The sequence below is a fragment of the Canis lupus genome, chromosome 6 (assembly GCF_003254725.2).
Source record: "Canis lupus dingo isolate Sandy chromosome 6, ASM325472v2, whole genome shotgun sequence".
NCBI lineage: Eukaryota > Metazoa > Chordata > Mammalia > Carnivora > Canidae > Canis > Canis lupus.
The window spans coordinates 66,071,914-66,099,483 of record NC_064248.1 but is presented as its reverse complement, the minus strand read 5'-3'; the positions used below and the strand labels follow the sequence as shown (position 1 = coordinate 66,099,483).

The following is a 27,570-nucleotide window of genomic DNA, read 5'->3' as shown; positions in this document are numbered from 1 at the left end:
TACATATTTTTCTCTATTTTCTGGGGATGTACAACTATACTATATGGATAACAAGTTCAAGCAAATTACTAATTACAACTGTAATATATACTTAAATTTTGCTATGTGCCTACAAAAAAAAAAAAATCATCCTGGTTTTATTTCTACCAAAGTATAAGTGTATAGACTTGTTATTTTTTTTTATAGACTTGTTATATATGCATGGTCTATGTTGTTGAAGCCACGTACATTTAATTTGTTGTACTGGTTTTTGTTTATCTTTTGTTTCTGTTTTGTATTATTTTTTTAAATTGTTGTTAACCTAGCCTATAAAAACTACTTAAATAAAAAACTTTTCAGTGACTTTTATTCATTACGTATCTCAAGGGGACTTTTAGTAAAGCCAACAAATCTTTTCCTTTTGATTTTAATACATGCAGGCATATAAACTATCATTCAATCCACAAATTCAGGGGAAACAAAAATCTACTTCATAATCAAGGAGCCAGAAACTGACAGGTACATTTCATTTTCAGTTCTTTTGGGTTCGGGCGAAATCTTGCAAAATAGTTTGTGGTAGTAAAACTTTCTAAAACAGGTAACACTTCATGCCTACCTTCTGATTTCCTGACTTACGTCTTCAGTTTGCCACGGAGGTAAACACAACGTATTATTCTTAAATACTTCTGTGGATGTTAACAAAATGAAATAGGGCATTGCTCCAAAAAGGGGGGAGGAGGGAGAAAGAAAAAGACCTTCTCTATAATGCTGCTAGCAAGGCTTTATCTTTATGACACTAACGATAATCCCTTGTGTAATTAACTGTAGAGTGGTTATGCATGCAGCATGCAGCCCATGACAAGCCTCATAGAAAATACATCAGTATTAGCCACAGGTGAATTCGTTTAGAAAGATTAATGACTGCACCTGAATTTTAATGTCTGAAAAGGGATGGAACACTGAATCCTTAATTAAAAAGTTGAATGACTGGTATGGTTTGTTTAACATCACAAATTTCAACGGGACGGTTTTGTATTCAAATGAAGTATGCAAAAAGGAAACTTTCCTTAGAAAGTGGTGAAGTAAGGGTGAAAAGCAAAAATGTTTTATGTGCTTTACTTTATGTAAATCGATACATGGATCAGTTGCTTTGATATGGATCAAATGTGGCGTAATTATGGCTCTTTTCTGTTTACTGTGAATGTGAGGCAAAGAATTCTTACAGAACATGAGCTGGCATTACCTTCAAACCAAGAGAAAGTTCGAGTAGGGGAACAGTAAAGCCGACGAGTAATCTTATTCTTTCCTTAATGGGAAGCCGTTTCTTCTTCATTATTATTTTACAAAGTTTTTAATGAAGAGAAAGTAACCTTGAAAAACAACTTGGCAATGCCATTCCCAGTAGAGTTTTAACTCTGCTTTGCAAACTCGTTTACTAAGTACGTTAAAGCTTGTCACAGACAGAAGATTTTTCAATGACAATTTTAATCTTCCTTTTTAGGATTTAGGAGGGGGCCAGGGAAAGGATGACTTGCTCACGCTTCTATCTAGAAGACAAGGAAACGACTCCGATTAATCATTTGTCCTTCGGGTAAGAATAGCCAAAAGCAGATGTCTTAAGCAAGAATGGCCTAAAGTATTGATTATTTTGGCCACTGTGCTTACAACTTTAAAGTTCTTCTTCTAATTTCCCAATTAATCACAGAAACAGTTAACATTTCGGAGTGTTAACAAAATCCAATATGGAAAAAGGAGAAGAAGAAAATACAAGGAAAAGACTGACATAATAACATTGATCTTTCTAGAGTTGAGAATTGTCATATGTAGTGTAGGTGCATCACCGAATTATTTTTTCTTTAAAACATAAAAACAAAACCTTAGCTTCTATGGTCAAAGTGTAAAATTAAAAAAAAAAAAAAAACACCAAGAATATATCTGGTGGCTTTGTACTAACATAACTTATACAATTGTCTGCGTTTTCTGTTTGTTCTTTTCCTGAAATGAGAATTCTACTGAAATTTTACTTTAAAAGCTATCAAAGCACATGTAAAATTCCTTTGCCTTTTTATTTTCTAGGTCAGAATGCTGCTCACATCCATGGCAAAGTAGATTTTGATGCTCCTTAGCTTCACACATTGCCTGCTGTACTACTTTCTCTGCCAAGTAAAAGCATGGCTTTTAGTTCTGTCCGCTTTCCAAGGGAACACATTTTTAATGAAATGTCATTTAGGAGTATTTGTTACTTCCTGTAAAAGCTTCTTTCATGGTTTTGTGTGTGTGTGTGTGTGTGTGTGTGTGTGAAGAAAAAAAAAAAAACAAGCCTCTTAAAATGTTGTAGTTGTAACTGTTCCCAGTATTCAGAACACTGGAGAGGAGAAAAAGAGAAACTCCAGTTCTCACAGATGTATCAGATGTTTTTAATAATGGATTGAAAAAGCATGTGTTCCGTATACTGCTAGCGTCTCTGAGATGATTATAAAGCACGTTTATCACTGCCGATTTCCATCAGTTATAATTACCTGTGCCATAGTGTGAGACAATGTTATTGGCACATAAAGCATAAATATTTTTTGGAGACTGGATTTAGTTTTAAAGTAAACATTGACATCTTAGCATAAAGCCAAAACTGAAATGTAAAGAAATGCTAATGCTTTGGCAGCTCTTGTCTGCTGAATGCAGTTAATCCAGTAGGAGTCAATCTGTGGGATAAGGTTTGAGGGGGCTTAAGGATCTGGTATTGTTAATACCAGTTAAAATAATTTACAAAGGTGTCCATTAAATCTGTCAGCAAAGTGTTGACGGACAAAAATAGGTTGAGTCTGGATCCGCCCAGAGCTATTCACATTAAATGTCAGTTAATAATGTCTGTTATAATTTTACTAAGTGAATGTCTGAAAGTTCAGTATTAGAGCTTTCTCTCAGTTATGTACCTAAATCTCCTTCCAAACTTATTTAAATCCTCATCACTAAAAGTTAAGCGTAGTCTCAATGGGTTCATAAGCATTGCTGGGAGAGCCCTTGTAATTTTCTTAAACTCCAGGGGGCCATGTCCACCCCTAAACCGATTAAGTCAGAAAGAATAAGCAAATTTCAAACTTAGCAAAAATTAAGGGATTAAAACAAACAAAAAAAAAGCATTTAAAGTTGCCTCTTAAATATTTTATATTTTATTGCTATTAATTTAAGACAGTCATTGAGAGTGATTGGTAAGAGGGAAAAAGTGGTATGATTCACTGATAAGATATTGGACCAAAATGTCAATTAGGACTAAAACTCATAGTTGTAAGTAAGCCTATTATTTATGTGTATATATATATATATATCATATATATCATATATATGATACATAAAATTTATATATATAATTAATATATTCTATGTTAACATAAATTATATGGGATATAATATATGGAATTTCTTCCAAAGATCTTGTTCTAAATTTACTAGGTTCTGCTAACTCTGAAAGGTGAATGCAGCTCCCTTGATATGTGGTAAATTCTCACGTCTGTGGCATCTTACCCTATTTATGAACCTGCCACACATAATGCCTTAGCAGATAGAATTTGAATCATTTTCCGTGCTGAATGAAGGGATAATATGTTTATATGTAAGTCTCCCTCTCTCTCCTCCTCAAGTGCGACAGAAATGTTTGACACTGAATCCTAATAGATACTCTACTTGTAAACATAGTTTAGAGCTCTTGTAATATTTATAGTTCAACTGGAAGGAATACCTATATATGTTGATGAAATAATTTTAGTATACATTTATATATGTATGTATCACCCATATGGTTAGTAGTTTTTTAGTAATACAGTATAATTATGCCAAAATTGTCACTTTCTGAGAAACGAGAACAGCCCTAGGAAGCCAATACTAATAGGTGTTGATTATTTATTATATGGCAGTCACGAAATTACAGGTTTTAAATGTTATCTCATTTTGATCTGAAAATACGATTGTGAGAGGAATTGTATTAGTCACATTTTGTAGATAAGAAAACAAAGGAAATGACTGCTGTAGGTTTAACACACTACATTGTGCTAAAAACACAAAGACTTTTAAAAAATCTGTCATTTCTCTGCCCACTTTAACTATCTACCATTGGCTAAATTAAAAGTTATTAAGTCTCCATTCTAGGAGGTTTGTCCTCAAGTTTGTTTAAAGATTTGTTATGGAGCTTGTAGACAGCCCAAGACAGCAAATGCATAAATAAGCAATTGTAGGAAATTGTAGCTGTTCTCTGGCCCCGATAGAATTAGAGGTATTGCAGCTCTTACAAATGATCCTTATAGGGCTGCCCCTAGAAGACAGCAGTAGATGTTGGCAACATTTATGGAAACACAAGCACTTGGTAAAGCAATCCACTAACACCTATTTTATTTAAGAGCGCATATAAAATTTTCTGTTTCTTTGGTTTGGGTTGGGGGTTTCATTAAGTAGACAGGATATGCATTTCCCTTTCTGTCAAGCTTTCATTATGTGTCGCTCCAAGGCTGACATCCTCAGAGAACCAGGAAAAAATACAAATGACACTTTTCTTCTTATGGGAGGATTCCTTTTCACTACATAGTTTTCATATCTGTAAAATAAAAGCCAGTTAATGATTAAGAAATAAGATGCACAATGTTTTTTACACACAAAAAGCTTAAGATATAATACATTACAATTCTATTGCAGAATCTAAGTAGCAGGTATCTGGATGTTTACTGTGCAATACTTTCAACTTTTCTGTACGTTTTTAAATTTTTGTGATGAAATGTTGGGTGGGGGAAGCTTTAGATACAATTAAATACAATCTAAAATTACACATCAAACTACTAATGGTAGTTATTGCTCTGAAGAGTAGGAATTAACAAGAGACTTTCATTTCCTCTGAATTTTTATATTTTGTGCAAAAGCTTGTGTTATCTATTAGGAGAGGTTATTTCTATTTTATATGTAAAATAAAATTGGTAGAAAAAGTTATCAGTAAAACAGAAAATGGATCACTGAACTGCTTTAAAATTCTGTTTCCTTTTTGATGGAGAGTGAAAAGAAAAATGTCACTCATGTTGGGGAGGTTCTTTCTTCCCATGTGTTGTGCTAGAGGAATTACTTTTTAAATTTCATTAGGACCCCAGTAATAGAAAAGTCAAAGAACAACCACAACTATAGTATGTTGACAGTCTGTTATATGCAGTACCTTGTTGGAAATTACATACATATATATGTTTATTACCTGTATACATTATATACACACATATTTGTATGTTACATGTCTATATTACACACCTACATATATAAATAGACATATTACATATATATTTCCCTACTTCAAATTGCATATGATTTAGTTGGAGAGACAAAACTAGCATAATGAAAGAAAAGACATTTTTAAGTCAAACTCTCAAACAGAAATTCAGAGAAAGGGACTTGAATAGAGTGGTTATGAGAATTAATGTATTTGAATAAAACTACAGGGAAGAGTCTGGGAATTGAAAAGTCTTCCGAAACATGCAGATTAGTTATGTCTGTGTGTATGTGTGTGTATATGTATATGTATATATTTGTTTTATATTTTTAACCCATTTCTAAAATAAATATAAAACCTGAGAATTTGCACATATCATTATTCTTGAGGGTATGACTTTTAATAATGCTGCCTGTAATTCCATCAGATGGGCATATCTTATTTTATTAATCCTTATTTTGTGGATGGCCATGTTTAGTCAGCCATTAGCTAGTATTCTAAATAATATAAAATATCCTTAGATTCACCGTTTTGATATTTGTGCATAGCTAAATATACTACTCTTCATTTCTTTTTGGTTCCTCATTTACTTTTATCTTTGAGGTCTGGGATAATAGATGATTTTTATATAGCATACATGAGCTATAGCAACAGGTGCTCTGAGTTAAGGAAAAGTCACATGTGAAAATCAATTTCTATAAAAGATAAAACTGTGAACAAATTCTTCATGTTGTATAAATGATTTCCCATAGGTTCTCTAACTACAGATGTGCTTCAAGTGTACTTGTATTTATAGCATTTTAATTTATATGCCTTTGTATCTCAATGTATGTTGATATGTATGTTGAGTTTATTTCACTAGACTTTCGATACCTTTCCTAAAGGTAAAATTAATCAGTACAAATACCACAAACTTTACTTGTAAGTACTTCTTAAGCTGATTTTATTAAGAATGAGCTTCAAAGTATTTCAAATCAACGTTATGCTGGAAATTATTTTAATTCCATCCATAAGCTAAACTATTTGTCTCCAGCATATCAGAAATCCCGACGTTAAGAGTTTATTGAAAAATAACTGATTCTTATAACACAGAGACCAAGTATTTCCAGGATGAAAGTGTAGCATTGCTGCTTTCTCTGGTAGTGTTAAGTATTCCATTTTCCTTACGGATTTAATATTTTTTCCAAATGTAGCTGTATGAAAAAGTTAAAATACAGCACTTCCCGCAGAACCATTTGTCATTTACCTACATTTACTGTGTTTACTGTCCTCTGTGTATTGCTAAACTTCACTTTTAATAGGAGAAAATTGGCCTTAAAAGGGAAGCAGTATTTTACTGCTGAGCAAGAAACTATTTGTATTCCTCTTTCACAGCCTGCCTAGTAGCATGTAGAATGCCTCTTGACCAAAGGAGATGGTATGAATATTCATGTGTTTTATGAATCACAGAGTTGAGGCCGTATGGTTTTCCCATTTATCAATTACTGGTTTAGGATTACCCAGCCGAAGAGTTGAACTGATTAACAACGCTCTTTTTGTTTGCTCCGTGTTGAGGTGAAACAGCCCGGTGACAACTGTATTATTTCTTGCCTCTTCAGCTGTCCACACTTGTGCAGGAAGCTTAACATCCTGTCAGGTTTCATCATGTAGCCTCTTTATTACGACGTTGTGAGAATTTGTATAGTAGTAAATCAGAGTAACTTTTTAAAGTTCCATTTCTCATTGTGGTAAAGACCCCACGGTTACTATGGCTAACGAGCATGGCTAATCGTGCCCATCATAAGTGATCTCAGGTATGCTTGGCATCCAACTGGAACTGTTCAAGTTTTAAAAGTTAATGCCACAGGCAGTTGAGAAAAGCAGCTGCAGTGAGGACCTGACTGGGGTTGTAGAGGAGTTGGGATCCTTCAGACACACTCACCTGGATGGACTAAAGTTAGCATGTTTGTTTTGATTTGGGTTTGTATTTGCTGTTGTTTTTCCCCCTCTTTGCCTCCAGCCTGCTCCCTTAGCTCCTGTTTAAGGGACCACTGGAGATTTCTACGAGGCCCACCGATTCTGCTGAAATAAAATTAGCACAAACAACACAAACCAATGAATTCTTTAGTGTTTTGAGAACTCTGCTTTTCAGAAACTTGAAAGTCTAAGCTCTTCGAAAAAGAAAAAAAAAAGTAGTTAGAAACCTAGAGGCTTGGTCCTCCTCTCTTCTGGACCGCCCCCCCCCCCTGTCTCCCTCTCAACCCCCATTCCCCCCTTCTTGGCCTCCCCTTACCCCGCCTTCATGTTTACCTTCATTAGTATGCAATGGTACAGTTTAATTGGGTAGTGTGAAAATAGTCAAAGCCTAAAGGGGCTTTCTTTTTTTTTTTTTTTTTAATTGGTGTTCAATTTACTAACATACAGAATAATACCCAGTGCCCGTCACCCATTCACTCCCACCCCCCGCCCTCCTCCCCTTCTACCACCCCTAGTTCGTTTCCCAGAGTTAGCAGTCTTTACGTTCTGTCTCCCTTTCTGATATTTCCCACACATTTCTAAAGGGCTTTCTTGATGCTGAAGTAGCGATTTCTTTTTCAAGAGAACAATGAACCTGCTCAACCAGTATTTAGCAGCTTAGATTTAAATTCAAACTTTTCTTTTTGCTCTGTTACGTATTGATTCCCACTTTATCCCTTCTTCTGTTTCTCTGTGGTTTCATGTGCTATCTTTGACGAGGGTCATCTGTTCTAGTTTGTGTGTGTATAAACATCCCATGCTTTTGTTCTCTTCTTCAGTGACTGGGCAGCTGGTTTTAAATCTACAGAAGACTATTTTTTATAGAGTGGGAATTATTTCTTACGTTCCTCTATAATTGTAAACATGAAGGAAATCAGGTGGCTCCTACCATCTAGTGAATATTCCAGTGCAGTCTGAATTTGCTGTCATTTTGTTCTTTCTTCACAGACACCACTTTTACTGCTAACCTAGTTGAAAAGGAGCCAGGGAGAAGAGAGAAACTGCCTGACACTTCAGTGGTGTAGGGCTACTACCTTTGCTCTAGTATGAGAGAATCTAATTTTCTCTGTGAATCTGGGACTACACAAGAGGCGAGTTAGTACCCTCTGGCACTTAGGAATCCCTCGCATATAGCTTATGCCGACCTACAGTCTGAGAGATTGAATCCCCTTAGCCTACAAAGAAACCTGATACAAAAAACAAACGAATCTGCAAATTTTAAGTAGATTTAAAAGGAGTCTATAGTTTGGGAAATCAAATAAAACTTTTTTTGGGGGAAAGAAATCCATTTGCCACGTAGGACTCTATAACATCAAGACAGTGTCAGTGCTGTCGAATTTCTTCTCTCAGATCCAAACATATCATTCTATTCAGAGTACCAGCCTTTAGCTGCCAGGGATTCTGAAAATTCTGTTTGTGAAGCAATGAACAGTGTCAAATTCTTTGTTCGACATTCTGAACACCAAGTCTTTTTTTTTTTTATTTCTTTTTATTGGAGTTCAATTTGCCAACATATAGCATAACACCCAGTGCTCATCCCATCAAGTGCCCCCCTCAGTGCCCGTCACCCAGTCACCCCAACCCCCACCCACCTCCCTTTCCACCACCCTTTGTTCGTTTCCCAGAGTTAGGAGTCTCTCATTGAACACCAAATCTTACACTATGAATTCTGTTCTCTGGTTTCTAAATCCTGAGTGGTTGCATGCAACATATATACACCATCTAAGGCTCTAACAACAAATAGCATTTCTGGTTTAGATTTGGTGTCGTCTAGATCATGATATGCCCCCTCAAAAAATTATGTATTCATTAACAAAATGCTGAGTAAAACACAGGGATAGATTAATGAACACATGAGAAGGAGAAAACCAATAGTCTTCAATGGGTTTTTGTTTTTCAGTGAGGTTCATCTCTCACTTATTACAGTGCTCTCCTTCCTCATACACTTTTCACGCCATTTCTCTTCCATATTATAACATATACACAAAAAAAAGATCAGAGGCCAGAATTTTATATTTCTACATTGCCATCTTTATGATTCAAAATCTTGCCCATTGAAGTCATTTGTTCAGCTGTTCAGGCTGAAAAATAACGTATAACGTTCTTATAATTTTCTGCACGGCGATTACAACCTCAGAGAAATCTGCCGTTGGTCAACAACAATGAAAAAAGTTGGCACAAGACTTTTCCAATTCTTTTTTTTTTTTTAAGATTTTGTTTATTTATTCATGAGAGAGAGAGAGGGCAGAGGAAGAAGCAGGCTCCACACAGGGAGCCCGATGTGGGACTCCTGACACAAGACTTTTAAATTCACTAATAAGTGCACCTTACAGAATCAATGACGGCAAATATAAAACCAACTTGACTCACAAAACCAAATCTCTCCTCTTCTAAAATGCAAATGTGGCATCTCTGTTTATATAAATGGAGTATTACTTTCGCCCTCCACCTTTTTAGATAGATTTTATTTTTTTAAAGTAGTTTTAGGTTAACAAGAGAACTGAGCAGAAAGTATACAGAGTTCCCATAACCTCCTACCCCCACCCACTTTGCAGCCTCCCCCACTATCAACATTGAATGCAAGAGTGGTACATTTCTTGCAATTTATTTTTCTATTTGTTAGTGAGAAGAGACAACTCTTGGGTATTGAATCCATTGACACTCTGGGTTTAAAAAGAAAAAAAGGAAGAAAAGAGAAAGTAAAGCAAAAAGAAAAAAGAAAAGTCCCACTTTTAGTTCAGTTTGACCTTGCTGAGGTACATTCTTCCAAGAGACAATACACCTTGAGCTAAATTCGTGACAATAAATGAGTTACGGAGGATATACTGTGTTCAGTGCATGATACAGAGAGGATGCTAAAAGTAACAACCTGAAAAAGGTGTCACTGAAAACACTAGGTGGTTTTTAGATGGAAACTGACAAATGCCTGACTAGAGATGAGGACTGTGGATGCAATACAGCCACTGGGGAGCCTTCTCCTCTTTCTGCTATTGGCAATTGCTTCTACCTGTGGGTGGACAAAAGTCCAGATGTAATCATTCAACGCTCAACCCTGCTTTCTCAATCTGCTTCCTAGTGAGAGTATTAAAATGGAAGTTTGAGGGGATCACTGGGTGGCTCAGTGGTTTAACGCCTGCCTTCAGCTCAGGGCATGATCCTGGAGACCTGGGATCGAGTCCCACATCGGACTCCCTGCATGGAGCCCGCTTCTCCCTCTGCCTGTGTCTCTGCCTCCCTCTTTATGAATAAATAAATAAAATCTTTAATAAAATAAAATGGAAGCTTGACAGAGAAATTAAAATGAAGCTGTCATATCATCTTAGGAATAAATAATCTAATTTTAAGCCAAACACGTCTCAGTATGTGAGAGCAACAACAACCAAAAAAAAGCAGAGACTTAAGAGTGGATTGGACCATCTGAAAGAGATGATACTTAGAAGTAATACATTCATGGATAGCCCAGGTGTTTTCAAACTGTCATAAGATTATAAACATGCTTTGTCTGTAAAGTCAAATGGTGGATCTTTCTAATAGCAATTCCAGTTCGGAGACCAATTCTGACCATTAAATATGGTGTGTTGCTGGCACTTGCTAATGAATCCACAGAGTATCTATCCTGTTTGTTCATTTAGGTCTTGAATATTAAATAGAAAAGCCTTAAAAATGTGGGTTCCATAAGCTTTCATTATATTGGAGACAGATGTATATTTTAGTGAATTAAGACGATGAGTATTGATTCTATCAAAGAGTTCTGGGAACATTAACAGAAAAGATATTCTCATGACATCATGTCCCTCAACATAATGTGTGCATATAATCCATGTGGGCCATGTATATTTTATACAATTATTGATGAGAAAAGAGATTCCTTTAAGCTTTTACTCTTTAAATGGTGTTTCTCCACCATCCTCTTATCTTGTTGCTTTAAGGCTTTTATAAGTGCTTGCTGGTTTATGTATCTACTCAGCTTTCCCACCAACATCTTCAAGAATTGTCCTTAAAGCTTCAGCTCGTCCTTATTGTGATCACCCTCTATACACCTTCCCATCTTACCGTAGTCCCACAAGCCATTTACAAATATTGGTATTTAGGAGCCAATGAAGCATTCATGATACTCCTACTTTGCAGGAAAATCAGCAGCGAAATAGGAAAACTGATGCCATCATCAAAATATAATAACACGTCTGATGGAGCTCTCAATTTCAAAGCCAACAGTGAGTTATTTTTTTTTAACTAATTTCTTACTGCTCAATATCTATCAAGTGCTAGCAGTATTTAAGTTATTTCTTATAATAACAACTTATTTCCATTTGTATCTTGATCATTTCTTAAATTTTGGATAAACAAGATCATTTGTATATCAACTCTAGCACACAATAGATGCTCTATGACCATTCGTTGCATGAATGACTGAGGGAAAGGTTTCCATTTGGCTTTGGGGTTTTCTTTTCACAAATAAAGTATTTAATGAAATAAGTATGGAAAAGCATTACTAAATCCATATGTATACTTACCACAAAGTACTTGGATGTTACTATTTCTTTAAGGATTAAATGTACCTTTTTTTTCTCTCCAGTGTACACAAGACAGTAACAGGTCTTCTACATCGGATAATGTTGTCAAAAATACAGGACTGTAGGTAAGAAAAGGGGGGCCTTTTCTTCATAGCTGTGCTCTGACAGAAGGGATTGGTGGTTTCAATCTGTGTGCTACAAAATTGAAGGCAGACAGTTACTTAGGGCTCATTACATGTGGTTTGAATGGCTAAGAATAGATATGTTCAAAGCATAGATATCAATGTCTTAAAAGCCACTCATGGGATACACAACAGCTTCTTCTTTAAGCCACTTAATTTTTTTGTCTCGAAATTAATATTTCATTATTCCTTGGAGCACTTGACATGGTCTTTATGGTTTGAAGATGTACAGCAACCACCATACAAACTAATATTAAACTGTGTCTTTAAAACCCATTGAGAAGGTGCTGCAACTAAATGCTTTCACACATCACTGCAGTAATTAACCGTGGGAGACAGATTTAATGCTATGATGGTTTATTTTAACCAAGGACAAAGGTAGAGAAAGGCAGGGCAGGAGAGGAGATGGATACAGTGGGAAAGTAAAAAAATTAAAAAACGTCAGTGTGGCCCATGTCAGGAATCGTGGCTCCCTGCTACTTTCTGAACTATCATGTTCAAAGCTGTTGATTTAGGCTCCTGCTGGTAAACATGTTTTTTTATAACCTCAACTCATCCATATTTCACACAAGAGACTTCATAAAAGAGACAGATTTATAATTTTCTGTCACTGAATTCAAGATTACCAATTATTTCTTTATTGAAATTTTTGCATCCTTTACTAGAATAGGTATTCATAGCTTTATAGACCTTTTCTTTTTTTTTTCTCAATCACTCAATTTAGATTTATGAAGCCTAAGAGTTTTCTCCTGCAGCAACTCACAAAAACATTCTACTTCAAATCACAGTGCCTCAATCAATGTAATTATTTCCAGGAACAAGCCACAAGTTTTAGAATTTATATGCTTTAATAATTCTGTATTCTTGGATTATGACATGATTTTGCCTGAATGGAAAATGAGGATTTTTGAGGACAGAATATATGAGAATATTTAAAGATTGCTTTGTGGATTAATTGGACATTTATATTTAAATTTTTAACTTTTCTCTGTGCACAATCCAAGATTTAAAACTTTCCAAACCATATCAATAGCATGCTTTCAGAGCACTAATTATGTTGATGTTTGCAGAAATAGCAGAGAATTTCAACCCAAATAGTGTACAGTGAAACTGTAATAATGGGGATGAAAAAGTTTATGAAATGTGTGCAATCTTTTGACCCCAAGAGCTTAAGGGCAGTGTCCACATAAAGATGAACAACATGTTAGACCATCTTCTGTGGGCACTACACTCTGTCTTATTGATAGGGTTTTGTCCCTGGTGCAGTTCTAATATGTGGTGGAATTTGTGAAGGTGTTAGAACAATATGACCAGGCACAGTTCCTATATTATAGTCTGAGAAATGGTGAGGACCGAGAGGAAAATTATCTAAAATATGTCTTGAGGAATCTGACATTTCTCAGAGGGCCAAGAATGATGGTGCTATTCGGACTGAAGAGATGATATATACACAACTTCTTTATCTGTTCATCAGTCACTGGACGTTTGGGCTCTTTCCATAATTGAGGTATTGTTTATAATGCTTCTATAAACATCGGGATGCATGCATCCCCTTGAATTAGTATTTTTGTATCCTTTGGATAAATGTCTAGTAGTGCAATTGCTGGATCGTAGGATAGCTCTACTTTTAACTTTTTGAGAGACCTCCATACTGTTTTCCAGAGTGGCTGCACCAGTTTACATTCCCCCCCAACAGTGTAAGAGGGTTCCCCTTTCTCTGCATCTCTAGGACTTACTTCCTAAGGAGCAGAGAGGAGCCTGGATCTCATGCCTCCCGGCATTAGGCACCCAAAGCTAGCATCGCTTATACAGCCACACTTTAGAGCCCTTGATTACAAACACCCCGGATAATGCTCGTTGCTCAGAATGGGGATATTAAACCAAGGTTTGTAGAATAAATAAATAAAATAGAATTAGATGTCTATAAAAGCTGAAGAGCCACAGAGTATCCCTAGGAATGACAATTATTTGGATCTAATACTATGTGTCTAGCTAAGTACTGCTCATAGAACATAGTTCTATGTATATATAAACATATATATAAACATGTATATACAAACATATACATGTTTATGGCTGATGTAATCTTCATATTGGGCTCTTCACAGCAACCAGATGAACAGACAGAGACTAATGTTTTTATGGAAATTTTCATATAAAGAAACAGTATCATTCAAAGAGGTTAAGTGGCTTGCCTAAAGCTGCACAGCAAATTAGGTAGCACCACAAGTAGAACTCATGTTCTGAGTTCTCAAAAAAGAGACAGTCAGTACTATTAAGGTTCCCATGTGAGAAACAGAATATTTTGGATTTTGAGAAGATTTAATGAAATGATTATTCTCACCTTTTGCTGAATATGGATGGATAGTAGAATCCCTGGAAACTATGGAAAGATCTTCCACAGCTGTGTGAGTAGTTCTAGTTTCTAGTTTCCTTTATCTTTCAGACATTTCTAGTTTCCTAGTAATTTCTAGGATCTCTAGTTTCCTTTATCTTTCATTTTCCAAATATACAGTAACTCACATTACTGTTGTCATGTTTCTCAGTTTGCTTTGTTTGTCTATGAATGGGTGAGTGAATGTGTGTGTATCTGTGAAGGTGCATCCATCTATATCCTACAAATGTTGGATGGAGAACTAACCACAACTACTGAAGGAGGTCCAAAATAGGATAAAAGAATAAAGATTTGAAAAGAATTAACCTTTCTTGGTGAAAATTACTAATAAAAATTATTATTATAAGAAAGTTTATAAATAATATTATAGAATCATTCCTAATCATTTTCAAAGGTAGGCAAATTTTGACAAGGCGTTCTTCAAAAAGACAAAAGCAATGAGAGTAAGTGACTCCTCAAAGCATTTTGTTCACTTGTCTTTGTCCAGAATTTTTTTCATTATGTGAAAATCCCAGAGTCAGTTAGATGGCCTGTAAGGCTACATATTTTCTTAAAATGTCATGAATTGCAAGTCTTAAAAATTTTGAGAATCTAGAAGTAGTGCAAGAATTGGAAATATTCTGTTTTATGAGTGATATGAGTACTATATGTAATGTTGAACAAGCCACATTGCAAATGAGTTGAAATTGTGCAATTCTGAGTTTTTGTTTATCCTCAAGGGTAGATTGTTTTTATATTTTAAAAACATAAATAAAAGAAAGTACAGTATCAGAGGCCCTTTATAGAGTCACATTTAGTGGTGCAAACTCTAAGTTGTTGTAATATCAAAAACACAGTATAACTTGAAGGTAACAAAGCAGAAAAACAAAGCAAGAAAAAAAAAAAGCCCATGCATTTTATGTAAAGTATTTTGGCTTACAGTATTCTAAAGAGGGCAAAAAATTGTTGGACTGTAACATTCACATATTGTTTATGAACATACTAACAGCAAGATCTGGGATTCACAAAACCCGTCTCGGTCCATTTATTTTTCATCAGTACCTCTGTCCTTTACTCTAGACTCTAAACAATACATTGAAAAGGGGACACATGTAATCAGTAGTTCTCAAGATTCATTTTGATAGAAATAAAATTAAGTAAACTTGCTTGTGTCTTCCAGTGGTAAACCACACCATATTGTATTCTAACTTCTCTTAGTGCATTCATGTTGTCCCTTGTAGGTGTGGGATCACTTTAAAGACATAATTTTGGGGTAACTACTTTTAAAGTACAAAAATTTACATCTCAATATTCATCTGTTTTTGGTACTTACTAATATACAGCAATTTTTAAGTACTGTAGAAATGAGACACATAATAATATAAAATGAACAATGAAAGAGTAAGAGTTTGATATGTCAACAGATTAAGAACTCCAGTTTCTAATGCTATATTTTCAGATTTCTTTTTAAGGAGAAATCTTCTCTTACTTTCTCACTTTCTTTTTTCTTTTTTTTTTTTTTATAAGATTTAAGAAATCCTCCCAAGATTCTGCAAGCTCCTTTTGGGGGCTTTCCATAATAAGGGCTGCAGGCTGTTACTTCAGGTGAAATTTTCTTCATAGAAGTCAGTTGAAATTATGCTCCTAGTAATCATACTGAATTTACACTGAGAATAGATAGAGCAAATAAATATGTATAGGATCAATTTTTACATTCAATTAAATATTTACATTTTGCTCAAATAATTAACATGAGGATGAAAATGATCCTGCGAAGCACATTATACACATTTATATAGCATGCAATACTTTACCACGGTTAAATATTATCATTATACCTGATATGCACATGTGGAAGCAGAACTTAGGAATGAAGCATTTATAGTAAACATCCATATGTTTTGGTAAACACAATTGCATGTTTTCCAGAGTAAACAACCACATGAATTCCTTAAAATCGTATGGAAGAATTAAAATAGTCACTCTTTTTATATCCCAAAAAGAAAAAAGAAAAAACCTAAGTAGCATGCTTTGAGATTGCAGCAAAATAACAATGATGAAAATAGCGACAAACACCTATTTGGATTTAACACACACACACACACACACACACACACACACACAGGACCATCATACTAAGCCTACAATTTTAGGTCCTATTATCTTCCTATTTTCCAGAAGTCACCTAAAAGAGAGGCAATTTAGTAATTTTCAGGTGATAACCGACCGAGTAGAACATAAGATCTAGTCTCAAAGAACCAGCAAATTTTAACAAAACTAGAGCTTTTATAGTATTTACCAATTTGAGACATTGGACACTTTACTAAGTGTTTTCTATATATTGATTTATGTCATCTACCCTTTTTGGTTGATTCCATTATGGTCTTCATTTTCCTGATGAGGAACCTGAGACATGGAGTGTCTCCATGTCTTGTGGAAGACCTCGCAGCTAGTGAATGACAGCAGGAATTTAAGTGCAACCATTCTAGCTCTGAAGGGTGTCTTAACTGCACTTTGGCTTAGATGCAATTTTGTTAATTTAAGTGGTTCAAAACTGATCTGATTTTAATAATTCACAAAGTCTTAATCTATAAATACTCCAAAAAATTAGACGTCACAGGATTCTTTTTGTTATGCTTCCTCTACCTTTCAAGGTCTTCCCACTAAGCAAAGAATTAAATTTACATGAGACAGATCAACAGGGAAATAACAACAAAGTTCAACTGCCTGCATACAGAGACCCCATAAAGAGATTGAGACCCAAGAAAATGATCGAGTCAGGCAGCTTTTATACATTTTAGACAAAAAGACAATAAATTTGTAAGGAATTTACAGGATAAGGAAAACAGATATTTGGGAGTTTTAATCAATAAGGAATTGTAAGCAGAATTTGGGCAAAAGTGGTAGATGAGTCAAAAAGGTAACAGTATGTTTCTTCTTTTTCTTTCTTTTATAAAGCTCAATTAAATTTTTATTTTTCCCCAAACAATCCATTATGTAAAATTTATTTTTTTTCTTTTTCAAATTCATTAAATTCTAGTCCATTAACATATAGTGTAATATTGTTTTCAGGAGTGGAATTTAGTGATCCATCACTTACATGTAATACCCAGTGCTATTTCTACACCTTTCTTGACTTTAATTATCTCTGGTAATAAGGATGTAGCCCAGATATGGAATTTTTCATATTGGAGATTTGTTTCCTGGTTTCAGGGTGACAGGAGAGGCTTGGAGTCTCCTTGCACTGGTTGTTTCTCAAATAGCTTCAATTCAAAATAATCAATACACCATAGTGTATATTTTGGGATGGCCTTCCCCGAGCCCTACACTTCTCTTTCTGTAGTGATATACCAGGATTCCCAGTGGTAATAAAAATGGTGCCATTCCCCCATTCTTTCAATCAGAGATTTCATTGTCATGAGATCCTTCACATTTTCAAGATTTTATGATCTCATGAATTGAGGGGTAATATTTTGCCCTCATTAAAAGTTTAATTTTAAGGTAGCTGCCCCTAGATAAGTCAAATACTTTTAGATTGTTAGGCTGTCTCTTCAAGAGAGAAATCACAGGAAACAAGGGGTATACAAAAACATAACTATGAAGAGTAATGAAAGTACTTTGCATGAAAAAGTCATAGGAAGTGAACTATGGTTAAAGCAGAAAAAAAAAAAAAAAACTATTATATGAACTCAATTGTTTCCTTATTATCCTCCCAGTGTCCTTCTGGACTTACTGCACCCCTAGGCTAGGAATCAGGGAGATCAGGACTCAGGGAAAAGTTCAAAAATGTACCACCAGGCTCTTGCAATGCCCTTTCCTGCCTCATATGAACAACATAGTCAAGATGCAGGCTATTTTTGACACCTTCCCCAGGTAAGACAGGCTCAGGGGAGCATCAAGAAACCAACCATTTTAGGTCTTGTGGGGATTCATTTGTCACACGTGACTACATTTATTACAGCTCTGGGAACAAACTTTCTTAAATCTTTCATGTTTTCTTATGCAAAGCAAAAAGCCTAAAGGAAGAAAATGGCTTTTTTACACCAGTGGCTAAATGTCTTCAAGTTTACCATCAGAGCCTAACCCCTTTGTCCCTGGGCTAGGTTTCATCCACAACTTCCAGCTTATAATTTTTGAATTGCATTCACAGCTAGCCTCACAACTCCACACCCTGGTTCCTGATATAATCGTTTCTCCCAAACACAAAACCCTGAATCCTCTCTCTCACTGAAATTCTGTAACACCTTGAGTACCTTTTAAACTGATTTAAGTAGGATACTAACTCTCTAACTAACTATCCTATCCAATTTTCACCTTCAAAGAATGACATTTTCCCCAATATGTGAATGTCCTCATAAGAGCAGGAGTATGTTGCACATTAATAATCGTTGGCATGGACTCCTTCATTCTTTTGCAAATTTTGAAATCCTTGCCAACTCTAGACATTTCTGGTTCACCTCTAACAAATTATCTTTCCCTTAAACTGAGGGATTATTGTCAAGCATTGTCAACACTTCTGAGTATAAGACTAAATTAGCCTTCAGGATGCTCTAGCAACTTGGTATTTTTGGTATATAAATGCCAAATGTCACTATCATTGATTACTAGTAAAACGAAATAAAAACCTCTTCGTTACAAGTAAAGATAAGATGGGTCTATGGAATAAGGCCTGATTTTTCATTAATGTTGAGAAGGACCTCCTGTTCATTTCAGTCAGTTTGAGGCTATGTGGGAAGTCCCGTAAAGCCCACCAACGGGCCACAGAACATTCTTTGAAAACCATTGTGATAGACCATATTTATGCTTATCTCAAGGGAGTAAGTTAAATGGCCCACCTCCATTTTATCTCAAGTGATACTTTTTTTTTTTTTAAACAATAGAAATTGCTTTTTTATGTCTCAGAAGTGTTGTGGACTTTATGGAGAACACGAGAAGATAACATTTCTTCTTTTAAAAAACTTTCCCTTGCACTCCAGCTGCACTCTCCCAAATTTGCATTCCTCAATTGGTGAAATAACACCATTCACATAGCTATTACATGCACCAAACCTCTCTTTTCTTTTTTTTTTTCTCTCACATGATTGAATATTGTCACTTCTACCTATAGATGTATCTCAGATTTATTCATGACCAAGTTATCCAAGCCCTGGTCTCCCCTGGGTGCCTGCAATAGCTGCCTGATTGCACCTCCTATTTCTATCTGTGCTTCCTTTCTCTTCCTGCCCCACAGAATGATCCTTCCAAAATGAAAATCAGATCATAACACTTCAATGGTCTCAACCACCCATGACTGCCCATAACATGGAAACCCACATCCTTTCCCATCAGCCTCATACCCTACCCTTGTGCTCCTCATATCCTCATGGTAGAGAGTCACATGGCCTCCTTTCTATTCCTAGAAGAAACCAGAAATGTCCTCACCTTAGAGGCCTTACACTTTGACTTTTCTCTGCCTGGAATGCTTTCCCCAAGACTATGGCTTGCAGATTTGCTACATTCATGTCTCACTCTTATGTCCCTCCTCAGAGATCTCATCTCTTTCCTAAGCAGCCTGTCCAAAATGCACTCTCTGTCACTCTCCACCTTTACACCACTTCATGTTTTTCTGTCCAGCTCTTGTCACTACATAATATTATATCATGTATTCAATTCCTTAAATGTTTATCAGCTGTCTCCCTCACTACAATGTGAGTTCTATGAGGAAGGGACTTTTCATTTTATCTCTGTATCCCTGGTTCCTAAAAGAGTTTCTTGCATAGAGAACATGTTCAGCAAATATTTCTTAAGTGAATTAATGTCTATATCTACATCTACACTTAGGTCATTGTTGGGATTGATTTAGACAACTGCCTAATGCCATATTCAGGTAGCAAATTACCAGAGAGTTTCTCTAAAATTCTTACTTATTTGTAGTGCACATGATGCTTTCCTAGACTCCCTGAGACCCAGTGATCTTGTTGCAATCTAGCATGAAACTGGGAAGACAGGATGGCTGATTTCAGTTTCTCTCATCCACAGCTAGCTGGGCATTTAGTTTTCCTGATTTAATCTTTTATTTAAAAAAAAAAAAAAAAAGCTATCTCCTCACAATCTCACCACTCAGTCCCACTCTTCAGAAATTTGAACCTCCAACCAAAGACCCTCATTCATAATTCTGAATGACAACTATTGTAACTGCACTCCTTCCCCTAATTTTGCTGCTCCTGGAGAAGAAAAAACACTGTTTAGGAGCCCCAATACTTTTAACAAGCCTCTGCCTTTATTTCATATGACACTTTGACTTCTTAGATAGAAGGATTGCAGATTGGAGCTGAATTATATTTTAAATGAGCTAAATATATTCCAAGAGAGAAAAAAATATTTAGGAGACATATCATGGAAATATCCAAGTCTAATCTAATAGGAACCTTTTCAACTTTTCAAAGTAAAAGAGTTTGGATTTTTTAAAGATCCCTAACCATTGTTCTAAACAATTTCACTGAAAAATAGTTGAATGATTAACATCAGAATATGTCATAATAATTGGAAACATCATGTAGGAAATACAGGCATTTTATATATATATATCGGTGAAGAAATAAGAAGGAAGATAATACTAACTATAATACCATATGACAGGGAACGTTACAAGCACTTTATAATCACTCCCTTCAAACCTGAGGCCAGCACCGCTACCTCTTGTGTGGATTTAGTGCAAGAGCTTCACTACCTGATCGATCTGTCACTGTCCTTGACCCCTACAACCTATTTTCAGTATAGCTGCCCAATGATGCTTTAAGGAATGTCATATCATATCACTCTCCTGCTAAAAACCTTACTGCCTTGATGATTTTCCACCTCTCTTAGAGTAATATGAAAAGTCCTTAGCATGTCCTACTAGATCCTACATAGGGCAGCCCCCAGGACTTCCCTGATATCATCATCTCCTCTTTGCTCATGCTGACTTCTGTGCAGCTCCTTAAACCTCCACAGCATGCTCCTTCCCCTGGGCCTGGTACTTTGCCTTCTCTTTCCCTGGAACAACCCCCCTCTAGATATTTACATGACTGCTTACTTTCTTCCTTCAGGTCTTTTGCTCAAATGCCAGCTTCTTGACACCTTCTCTGACCACACAATTTACAAATTGTCCTGAGATGGGACTCTGCGCTCAGAGGGGCATCTTCTCCAGATTCTCTCTCTCTCTCTCTCTCTCTCTCTCTCTCCCTCCCTCTCCCTCTGACCCTCCCTTCCCCCTCACACTATCTCTCTCTCTCTGAAAAAAGAAATGCATTTAATTACTAATTCGATAATAGACAAAGAGATTAACTTTGTTTAATCCTCACAAAGTCCCTTTGATATACTTCTATTGTTGTCTCTATTTTGAAAATGGGGAAATATCCTTGCCCTTGTCCAAGCTCCTATGGCCAGCTCTTGGAGGCTGTATGGGTGGAACTCAGGATGGATCATCTCCAGAAACAGCAGTCTCGATTTCACCCTCACCAAAGGCGTAAATATACAAGAGAAATATAGCAATAAAAGAAAAGCTCTAATAAGACATGGAGGCTGCAGTGTTTTTCCCATCACTTTCACAATACATGTGCAGAGATGGCCTGTTGTGGTCGGAGTGACGGCATCTGTACATAGTAGCTGTGCTGAGAAGAAAATTGCCATTCAAGAAGGAAGCCTGATAGTTTGTTGTCATTGCTTATTATCTCTGGTGTTGCCTTTGAAAACAATTTGATCGCTGTTGACATACATAACCTTGATGATAAATATGAACATTTTCTACATTACTGCATAGATCTCAATACAAACAGATTGAGAGACACATCTTTTCTATTTTGGTTTTTAATTCTCCTGTGGGCCGAACATGTGTGTGCTATGGAGGGAACAATGGGTTATCTAATTTTCGTAAAAGACTTTTAAATATACCTGAGGTGACATTTATGTAAAATTAAAAATATGGCAGGACGAGTCATTGAGTGTGAAACAGAATTCCAGTTGGCTGATGAGCCCCCCAGGCACATCACTGAGGGCTTTATGTTATTCTTCTTTAAAGCAGTTTCTAGATATTCTGTTATCATGACAATCATTCTCAAAGTCTGGATCTTCAAAGTGACCTTTTCCCTGCACTGCCCAAAATAGAAATTTCACTCCATCTCTGCCTGTGGCAGTAATAAAACAACCCTGATATTCAGCCTCTTCCCAGATTACACAGTTTATAATAGGATATCATCATAACTTCTTTCCAAAGTATAATATCCATCCAATTAACCTTGAATATTTTTAAAGAAAGCTCACAATAGAAAAGATAATTGCATAGTTGTCAAAAATTATGACTAACCAGGTACAATAGGGCCCATAAAATAATTCCTATCAAAAGATTAACATTTACCATGTTGCACTAATGAAATATATTGTAAGAGATTTAAAAATAAATAATTGGAAAAAATAGCAAATAGTCATTGCATGTAAAACACACAACCAAATGAACTAAAGAGTTAGAGGAACACATTAAATATAAAGAAATACCTCTTCTATATCTAACATAGGAATATGTCCTGCCATATAGAAATTATTCTCCCTAAATACTTGTTAAAGAAAGAACATTTGAAATAAAATGATTTTCTTGCCCCTTTGTGGTGTCATGAGGTTATTTCACGAACAACTTTCTACTGTATCCCCTTAGTAAAAGTCAAAGCCTTTAAGGTGCAGTCCTTGGTAAGAAATAGCAAGGAAAACCTTTCACACATATAGAAATGGAGAAAATTGCTAAAGAAAGAGAAAAAAGCCCCCTTGACAGATAAGCAATAGCTCTGCTTACACAGTAATTTATGGTAATATCAGAAAGCTTTTGATAAAATTTCACACATATTGCAGGGTAGGACATTGGAGAAGATAAAGGACTCAAAGAGATAGGGGAAAATTAAACCATTTATAAGAGGGGGAAGTATTTTGTAAAAAAAATTTGGCAATTGGTTTTGATAGTCATAACAATTTATGTAATTTCTGTGTGCATTAGGCACTTGCTGTCTGAGAAAGTGGCAGCCTAACATTTCCCCCAGTGCTACAAAAAGTAATTTTTGAGAACAATAAATATGGAAAGCTTTGAAAATACACACATGCATGCACACACAAGTGCACTGACAAAACTACAGTAACACATTCGGGAATGTTTGTGAGCAAAATTTCCATCATTTGACTAGTTTGGACCTTTTAAATGCTTATCTTTGTTTTATGTGATAGCAAATCAATTTTCCTATAAAATAATTTTGCCTTTGGGGTAACATAATGAAAAAACACTTTAAAATATGTTCCTATAAATACCAAAAATTATTTTCATACTAGATATGCAGTAAATAAATGAGATTTTCACACAATTTGCTACCTTCATTCTTTTTATCGGAAAAATAGTGAGCCTTAATTTACACATGTCTCCATCAAGCCCTGGAGCCCTTATTAAGGTCAAAGCCTGAATATAACATATTTGTCATTCTATAGAATTTGATATTTTGAATTTTAGAGTCCTGTTTGATGCTCTGATTTCACCATCTATACTAAAATATATAAACAACATCATCAAGGAGTTTAAAAATGTGCTTTAAATATATTCCTCAACAATCGTGTTCAGGAAAGTGGCTCTGTCTTCCTCTGAACGATAGTGTATTTTTGACTCCTGATTGTCATTCTTACTCAATGATTTCTCAACTCAGTTTCTGACCAAAGACGCTATGGAGATCTTCACGTTAGGTAACATAAAAGATTCTGTTGTTCAAAAAAAAAAAAAAAAAAAAGCATACTATGAGAACTCTGTTCTTTGTTTTTGAAGACTAACAGGAAAATTTGGAAAAAAGAAATGCCAGCTTGTCTCTGTTCTCCCTAACAAATTTCTCCTGAGGCACGGCTTTAATGAGTAGTTCTGGAAACTTCTTAAACAATATGTGTCACTGACCAGAATGGCTGACCCTTTTAAGCTGGCTGATTCTATTCAATAAAGATACTATCAGAATCTGAAGTAACTGGCTTGAGTTTTTAAGGCATTTTGAGGAAATATTTTGTAAGAGTGGGAAGCACATTTTAATGCCATTCCCATGTTTCTCTGAGAATGAAAGCTGATCTGCAAGGGCGTTGAAAGCATTACAGGCTAATTTCATTGCAATTTTGGGAGCTGGGAGGGAGACTGGGAGAACTAGGAGTTGGGTGGGGGTTCAGGAACATCGAGGTGAACACTGTTGACCCTCTGGAAAATTGCTAAGTGCTGGAACCCACTCTAGAAGGCTCATGTTTTGAACCTTTACAGCAATTGTGCAGCTCTCTTGAAAATTTACACTGTCATTTTATTTATAGCAGATGTTTCTTAAAGCAAACATTTTTACTTTATACTATACAAATCTTACAGAAAATTGCAAACATAATGTGAGTTTTGGTCATGCTGTAGAAATCTACAGTATTTTCTCTAATGGATTGTGAGCAAGGGGAAAAGCCGATACTGATCTAAGGCTGAGGGATAAAGGGTAATCAAAACAAGGCTTCTGTGGATGCTTTTATGGAACTTGTTTTAAAAGAAAAGGCAAAAGTTGAAGCTGTGGATTAAACCAACTAAATTAAATCATCTTGTATTCAAAATACATTCTGCACCTCAGAATAAAATGACCAGAAGTCAGTGTGAGCCTTAAGAAAGGAATTCATTTGCTTAGATAAATCTACTGTCTGGGCTGTTCAAGCAGCAGCAGCAGCAGCAGAAGAAGAAGCAGAAGCAGGAGGAGGAGGAGAATTTTACCTGGATTTTCCTAAGTAAAACTTTTATTTCTTTCCCGTGTACATTCAATGAAAAACAAAATCTAAAAATGCATTTTATTTTTCTAGCTGGTTCTGAATTGTAGTCATCCTGTAACTCAATTTCGGGCATAGGGACTTAAATATATGTCCTGTGGCTGCTTAGCAATTGTTCAGCTGCTGATAAAGAAGTTGTAATATCTGAAATTCAGTTTTTAATATAAAAATAGAATGTGTGGTTAAAGGAGAAAGTTAAATTCTTTCTGGAAGTCACACTAGGAAATATTAATAGAAAGAAAGAGATATTACAATTTCATAGAAATAAATGTCAGAAACTTTAATTTTCCAAGGAATAGTTGATCCAGGTACAAATATTTACTCCTGTATTTGTTTTCCTAATTAGCAGAAGTTAAAAATAGGCAATTATATAAATTTTGGAAATGGAAAGCCAGGTATGGAAAACCTGTATTTCTGAGAATATGCTGTTCATTATGCAGAGTTTGTTACAAGATACATTTCAAAAAGTAAGTCATTAAAGTAATGTGACTGTTATATTTTCACAGGCCTTTGTGAGAGTTTGAACCAATACAACAGCATAATCTCTCTGGACTTTAAAAACACAAATCTGTGACAAGGACATAAGATTGATAGAATTAGTAATCACATATTTTTTTATGTATGTAATAAATTTATCGTTTCAAGGACACCATTTGAAATGGCCCCCCCCCCACATTGCAATATGTGGATTCCTATGCTGTTTTGCATTCATACGTGCAGACAATTTTTACACTTTTAACAATCTGCCATTGGCGTTTCAGTGGGCTACTTACTATTATTATTCTGGTCACAGATGAGGGTTAAAATATCTCTAACCTTTACAAATGTATTACGTGGCACCATTGACATAGCTTTTATTGCAGATAAAATCTATGACAAATTTTCCGTATGACAGAAGAAGAACATGATTTCATATTAAATTCTGATGATAAAGACATATTTCTCTGCTTGTACTCCTGAAATGTTTTGGGTATAGTAACAATGGGCAATACTTCCTCTTCCAGTACATCAATAAAAGCTCAAAATCCACTTCATTTTTATGGGTCCAGAGCTTCAGTAAATATTTCTTAAACAGAACTGAAAAACAGTGCAAAAAAAAAAAAATTGGTTCAGAATTCCGCTCACTTCTAACCTTGCTGATCAAAACAGACAAAACATTCTGCTGGTTAGACATAATGAGAAGCAGAAAGGGGAAGCCACAAAAGAGCCTAGACATTGAGTGTTGCCATGAAGGTGTGTAAGAGCTCAAGCAGAAGTTTCTCAAATACAAGTGTCAAGATAATGGCAGGTCCCTCTGACAGTCATTTAAAAGAAATCATAAAGCCTATTATAGTAACTTTATGGAGTTATAAAAGCATTTGAGTTCTCAGGGAACCACAGACTTATAAAATGTTTCTGACATTCCATCAAAAAGTTGGTATTATGACATTGTCATAATACATAATCATATAGTCAAGGAATGATTAGAAGTAAATCCCTACTAGCAGATTAAAAAAAAAAAAACACAATCTCCACATTGCATTCCAGACATCTTCTTTCTCCTTTTTTGCTTAGTTTTAATGAAGAGAAAGGTAGAGAAAGAAGTGCATTGTTTCTCCCGATCCTTTTTCCAGACATTCTCTTGGAAAAGATGAGAATTCTAATCGGTCCATAATTTTTTCAGGTATTGGATTGTGATGAAGCTCAAATAAGTCCATGTCTGATGATCTCTGTACTGAACAGCTACCTCTTCAAAGTTACCTAGTTAGAAGAATGGGTCCCTTTAAATCACCAAGATGCTCACAGCTCTATCAAAGACTTCATGGATTATGTTCAAGGTTCTTGAGGATGGGCTGAACCTGACTCTCCATCCACTGCTTTCTCTGCATGTCACTAGAGACTGGCCCTAGACTATTTAGGGACTAGGCCTTTAATCACAAGATTACCTGAAAGCCGACTCAAGGTTAACATATGGGGTAGCCAACAGTCACATGAATGTGGCTCTCCCCTTCCAAAAATGTAACATGTGGCTTTAATTTTATTTAATTTATTTATTCTTTCAATTTATTTAAAAAAAATCTTTGCCCATTGCCTAAGCCTCTGGGCACATGTGTATAATAAAAAACACTGCTGAGCATAAATAATGTATATTAACTGTGTCTATTAGGATTCTCCAGAAAAGTACATCAAAATGACTTATTTTATAGTCAGGAGTCTCAATTGAAAATCTATTAGCAAAATAATTCTATTAAATTGTATGATATTTCTAACATTAATTAATTACATTTATATCCAGCTCTATAGTGTAATGACTTTGCAATATTAATTTCTATTTTAATTTAGGAAGAGAATTTGTAAGTTTGCCTCAAGTTTTAGTGTCTAATGGTTTTTCCACATTTAGACTGTCCAGAAATTGAGATTTTTTTTTCCTTTTTTTTTCTAATTGAACAACATGTCATTTCAAGGTTTATCTTTCAGGAGTTGTTTTTGTTTTTGTTGTTG

General features: G+C 35.4%; 2 long non-coding RNA genes across 5 annotated transcripts in view; one reads left to right on the top strand and one right to left on the bottom strand.

The window, feature by feature from the left end:
• Positions 1 to 4,061: 4,061 nt before the first annotated feature.
• LOC112679118 (uncharacterized) overlaps positions 4,062 to 27,570 on the bottom strand; it is a 56,837-nt gene continuing 33,328 nt past the window's right edge. Inside the window, exons 4-6 of one of the 4 annotated variants that reach the window (XR_003148129.3) lie at positions 11,767 to 11,916; positions 7,134 to 7,273; positions 4,062 to 4,561 (exon numbers count right to left, since the gene is read on the bottom strand). This is a non-coding gene — a long non-coding RNA (uncharacterized LOC112679118). The remainder of the gene's footprint in view (positions 4,562 to 7,133; positions 7,274 to 11,766; positions 11,917 to 27,570) is intronic. The other 3 variants (XR_003148128.3, XR_003148126.3, XR_003148127.3) reach the window with 3 other exon arrangements.
• LOC112679119 (uncharacterized) lies at positions 6,942 to 27,169 on the top strand. Its single transcript, XR_003148130.3, has 4 exons — positions 6,942 to 7,005; positions 11,336 to 11,421; positions 11,784 to 11,846; positions 26,753 to 27,169. It is a non-coding gene; the product is annotated as an uncharacterized LOC112679119 (long non-coding RNA).